This window comes from Octodon degus, unplaced genomic scaffold (assembly GCF_000260255.1).
Source record: "Octodon degus isolate 3935 unplaced genomic scaffold, OctDeg1.0 scaffold00138, whole genome shotgun sequence".
Lineage (NCBI taxonomy): Eukaryota > Metazoa > Chordata > Mammalia > Rodentia > Octodontidae > Octodon > Octodon degus.
Window position 1 is genome coordinate 6119710 of NW_004524714.1, and position 6002 is coordinate 6125711.

At 38.6% G+C, this 6002-nt stretch overlaps 1 protein-coding gene across 4 annotated transcripts in view; it reads left to right on the plus strand.

Moving 5' to 3' along the window:
• Nucleotides 1-6002, plus strand: part of Dennd1a (DENN domain containing 1A) — a 578498-nt gene that overhangs the window by 33405 nt on the left and 539091 nt on the right. The window lies entirely within an intron of this gene.

Below are 6002 nucleotides of genomic sequence, written 5' to 3' on the forward strand. Positions count from 1 at the left end.
ACTTTTAATTTTAGTTTTTTAAATTTTGAGGTGGCGTCTTGCTAAGTTGCTAAGTTGACCAGGCTGGAGTTGAATTTGTGATCCTTCTTTCTCAGCCTTTCAGGGGGATTATAGGTGTGTGCCACCATGCCTGGCTCGTAATATAACTAAATAATTTTAAAAATAATTCAGGCTGAATGTGGAGCACGTGTCTGTCATCCCAAACTCTGGGATCCTGAGGTAGGATCCCACTGCAAAACTTAGTGGCTTAGTAAGAACCTGACTCAAAAGGAAGGGCGCTGAGGATGTAGCTCATATGAAGGCTATGGATTTAGTCCCCAGTACTCATTCATGTGTGAACCATGAATATAAGCAGGATGGAAGGGCAAAATGACTGAAGTTGGAAGATGAATTAATTTACTTTAGTAAAATAGAGGTAATGGGGCTGATATTTGGATATTTTCTTTTGCCTTGCATGTTACTTCCTTTATTTAAAAAATCCTGGTTTCAGTGAGAATTGTCAAGAAATAATATCAGAAGACTAGAAAGGTCTTTACAAGCAAATAAATGATCACACCAAATTTGTGTCCTAGGTGACTAAGAGAACATGTCTGAACTAGGATTAAAAAAGAAAATTGAGATTCTCTGGGGAAAAATGATTGATTTGATTTGGATTATATTAAACATGAATTGCTCTCTGTGGCCCACTAAAAAGGGGCAGCTGAAATTTGGACCTGGAGCTGTAGAGATGGCTCAGTGGTCTAAAGCACCTACTTAGAACAAGCTTAGCAAAGCACAGGGACCGTGGTTCAACCCCCCAGCACCACATGCCAGCCCGCCCCACCCCCTGGTGGGCTGAGCTGGCCACACACACACACACACACACACACAATTTTAAAAAATGTAAAAAAAAAAAGAAATTTGGACTTGAAACTCCTGAAAGAGATGTAAAGATACCATTTCAGGAATAGTTCCAAAGTAATGTATGGTGGGAACTAAACAAAGTTTAAGAGTTGTTAGTTGGAAGGTAGAGGGCAGAACAAAGGGTAAAATCAGTAAGATGCAGAGGACAGGCCACATCTTATACAAACATCTTGTTTAACTTATACATTGGTCTCTTTCACTGCTGTCCTCTTAGTCCATGTCATTGTCCCCTCCCACCGTAAGGTTAGATTTTCTCCTGGCTGAGCTCTATGATTCTTCCCTTTCTCTAGTCCAGTCTCTGTAGTATCCAGGGTGAAGCTTCCAGAGCTCAAATACTGTCATGTCAATTTACTGCTTAAAATTATTCAGTAGTTTCCTGTGCTTTGCAGGTTAAATTCCATCTATATAACATGACACAATGGGTCATTCATTCATTTATGTACTTATTTGGTGCTGGGATTAATGCAAGGCCTTGTACATATTAAGTACACATTCTACCACTGCACTACATTCTTAGCTCTTAGGGTCTTCGAGAACTCAACTCTGCATTTTAACCATGGTTTGATTCCCGGTACCATATGCCATGTCAGCCCCACCCCCAGGTGTGCTGAGTTGAGTCGGTGGTGAAGACCAGCCTGGTGGCACACTCCTGTAATCCCATTTCTGGGGAGGCTGAAAACAGGAGGATCACTACAAGTCCAAGCTTCATAGTGAGATCCTGTACCAAATACATAAAATTAAAAAAAAAAAGTATGTAAAAAGATGAGAAGGATGCAGGTTTACCAGGTGTCCAAGGTCATGGGCTAACAAGGGGAGAGCTCATAACTTTATTATATTATTTAATCCTCCCTATAATCCTATGAAGTAAGAATTATTATTATTGCCTTTTACAAATGAAGTGACTTAAGTCAGAAATGTTAGGTTGTTTGCTCAGAGGCATACAAGTTATATATGGGGGGGATCTGGAGTTGTCTTGATCTGTGTCTCTGATTTGTGCTCTCCTCAATGCTAGTCTGACTCTAGATTCCTTTGTAACCATTCCTACTTCCCACCTCTGAGAACTCTCACTTTTGATGACTTCTCATTGTGTAGGATTCAGCTTACCTAGAACTGTAGTTGAGAAATGTTTTGTGAGCAACCCCCAACCCTTCCTGATGTACTTGGAGGCACTGTGGCCTTCAGACCTGGTTGTTACCATTCTTTGATTTTCTTTCTTATGGTCTGTGGGCTTCATAAAGTGAGATACTGTGTGAGTCTTCTACCAAACCTTGGGTGACTTGCATATGTAGCACATAGTAGGAACTCAGTAGGTACTGAATAACTAAATGTTTAACTCGGTGAAGAAGTTTGATGTTGATTGGCTTCCATTCTTAAGAGAGTATGATCAGTAATCATAAATTTTTCTTCTGTTTGTTTTGGTATTACATGACTGTTAATACCAAAATCATGTGGCTTTAGCAATTCCCTTTGGGATTATAAATATTTATATTTCTATTGTTTTTCTTAGGCTGATGTTGTTATGCTCTATCTGTGGAGTAAATGCTGATAATCAGCAGAGAATAACTATCCAGAATGTGCTGGATTAGCTGGAGAATGCAGCCTAGGGTGTTTTGCTGTGACTAGAATACAAAGTCATTCATTCTTATACTCATCATTGAAAATTGTTTCTACTTTACCTATAAGCTGGTTATTCTCTTTGGTGTCACAGGATAGGTAGCTATAGCCTGGAATTAGTAGGAAGAAATTTATAGTATCCTGATAACCCACTTCTCAGTATTTTCTCAGGCAAATTGGTCTGACCTTTACCACCTAGGTCTGATTTTCTCATAGGAAAAGTTTCGCACTGCTCAGAAATGAACAATTTAGCAGGAATATAAGTTGCAAATTATTAGTTCAGTGATGCTTAAACATGTTCAGGTGGTAGAATACCTAAAAGTCACGGTATTCTGTGGAACAGTATGAAATATTTATATATTAAGCTTCAAACTACATTCCTTCCTAAATCAGATACTATTTTATATACATTCTAGAGTAGACAGCAGCAAGTGAGGAAAGGTTAAGAAAAACTTATGGTTGGAAAACTTTAAAATTATATTACCTAATTTTTCATGTAAATTGTGAAAAAGCTATTTTTGAGCTTTAGTTTCATTCCCAAACCTCCAGCATTTTAAGTAGCATAGTTGGAGAACCATTACATTAACTGACTAGAAGAGAATAGAAGCTAAAGTGAAAGGTGATTATGATACCATGGTTTCCAGTTTGGTGTTGTTAAAGTATCATTCATAGAAATGGATGTGCCAGGAGAACTATCCTTGGGGTCAAGAAGGATAAATTTGGTAAGTGTAAGCTAATGATAGGCTGAGGACAAATATGGAGGAGTTATAAGATGGGTGTAAGGTCTGTCTCATAGTACAGCTGTCAATAAGTGTTGGCTGTCACTATTACCAACAATAGAAGGTAAAGATTTGGGAATTATTGGCATGGTGAAAAAGATGAATCTATGAGTAGTATGTTTGTTTGTTTAGATGGAATACATAGCAAAATGAGGTTTAAGGTTTGAACCTAGAGGAAAAGCAGAGACATAGATAAGTAGTGTAGAGTATGCTTTTGGGAGGTCAGTGGAAGGGAAAATATAGAAAAGCTGAATTGCTTTAGCAGTGAGTTATGGATGGTCTTTGAGGAGATAATTTTGGAGTTTTGCTTCATTTATTCATTCATCCAAGCAGAAATCTAGGATTTATCTTTGATACTGCTCATTGAATTTTATCCCTCTAGTCTATTGATTAGGTGCTGTCAAATCTATCCTTTTACATAGGACACAAAGAACAAACAATAAAATAGTAAATTGCAAATTTTTGTTACATAAAAAATGGTTTCCTTTTCAAAATATGCCAGCTGATAAGACAAGTCAGATTTTAAAAAATTCATTAAATTTTCATTGATGCCTTCATACAAATATATGTATATATGACGTCATATATATGTGACCCTTATAACTCAGTAAGACAAATCATTTAGTAGAGAAAATGGAAAAAAGATTTGAAAATACATGTTATCAAAAAATATACATTGATGGCAAATAAACACAAGACAACCTGCTCTCCATCATTAGTCATTAGGACAATGAAAATTAAAAGTATGAGAAAGGCCTTGCATTGCAAACAGAATGTTTCAAATTAAAAAGAGCAATATTAAGTATTGGTGAGGATATACAGCAAGTGCTAGTACATCCTCTTACATTGCTAACAGGCTCAGAGTGGAGCCCTGCTGTTCAGAAACAACCTGTATGACTATATGATCATTTTCCTGAGTGCTTCTCTCTACCATCTTCTTCTTCTTCTTCTTTTTTTTTTATTTTTATTATTTTAGGGAAGGGTCTACAGGGTGTTCAGGGTCTCACTACTAGATCCAACTCATAGTGATCCACCTGTTTTACAGCCTCCCAAGAGCTGGGATTACAGGTGTGCGCCACCACACCCAGCCTCAGTTGCCATTTTAGTTCACCCCGGGGGGGTGGGACCAGCACGGCAGGCCTGAGGATCGAATCCTGGGCCCTGGCGCCTGCTTGCAGGTGCTTTAATCTGCTGAGCTCTTTGGCCGGCCCTCTCTCCCATCTTATGTCTCTATCCCCCACCTTTTTGTTCTGCTCAACAGTGTTGGAGCTTTGCCTCACCTGCTTCACTGTGTACTGCATCAGTAGTGCAGGCCTATCAGTGGGAAGACAGGAAAATAAAGTAATAGAGTTTTCTGTCTTCCTCTCAAGACTGCCTTCTCTGGAGAGAAGCGACCCTTCCTGGATGTGTTAGGTCCTGTGCAGTACTGCCTCTCTCCCCCACCTTGAGCCTGAACCATGTGGCTCCTCCTGGAACTCTGTCCATCTTACGTCCCCTTCAATTTGGGGGAGCTTTGCTAACTTTTGAGACCATGCTTAGTGATAGCAGAAGAAAACGATATTAAGTGCACCACGGGATTGGTGATACTTTGAGTTATGTCTTCTATAATACATTTATTAAATGGTACTCTGTATTCTGCTCCAGTTTTATAGGTCTGTTTTATAGCTGTGGAGAGATAGTGTCGAGTATACCTATGGTATTTTACTTGGAACCACAACTTCTAGATTATCTTGCTATGGTTTGCTTGAATCTGTGTGTTCTGTTGTTTTGGAAATTTTTCAGCTATTTGCAGACTAAGAACTATGGGAGAGTGGGTACCCTGAAAGGTGAACAGCATTAAAAACAACTTTCTAAAAGTAGCTCTTGGTTGTGTCCCCTTCTCTTCTGGAATACTGATTAGTCTTACACTTTCCATGTCTACCTTTCAGATGTTTATCTTTGCACTTCCTCTCTGACAACTATTTTATGTAATTTTTAATGATTTACTACTTTTCTCTCTGGTTGTATCTTTTCTACTTTTAAAGCTATTCAATGAGTTACCCATTTTTATTTTGAGAAATGGTTTTCTTTTTTTAATTTTTGCTTGATCATGTTATAGTTTCTTACTCATCACTCAGTCTCTCATTTCTTTAAGCTTAAGTATTTATTTCTTATTCTGTCTGATAATTCCAGTATCTGAAATCTTTGAAGGTCGGTCGGTCGGTCGGTCTGTCTTTCTTTCTTTCTTTCTTTCTTTCTTTCTTTCTTTCTTTCTTTCTTTCTTTTTTTTTTTTTTTTTTTTGTGGTACTGGGGATTGAACTCAGGCCCTTGCGCTTGCCAGGGAAGCACTTATTCCATGGAGCCATCTCCCCGGCCCCTGTCAGTCTTTATTTTATGGTCTTGCTTCTTTAAAGGTTTTTCTGATTTTTCCCCAAGAGCTCACATTTTGTGGAACTTTCTGTGAGAAAACTTTTGAGGCTGGGGTTCAAATGAAATTTCTAAGAGACGATTTATGTTTTCTTTTGTTAGTGTCCTGTGGCCACTTTTAGTTTGGCAACTTGTAAACTTAAATTTCTGAGTTAAGTTTCTCTCTCTCTCTCTCTCTCTCTCTCTCTCTCTCTCTCTCTCTCTCTCTTTTTGCGGAACCAGGGATTAAACTCAGGCCCTTGCACTTGCCAGGCAAACGTTTATTCCACTGAGCCATCTCCCCAGCCACCCCCCCTCTT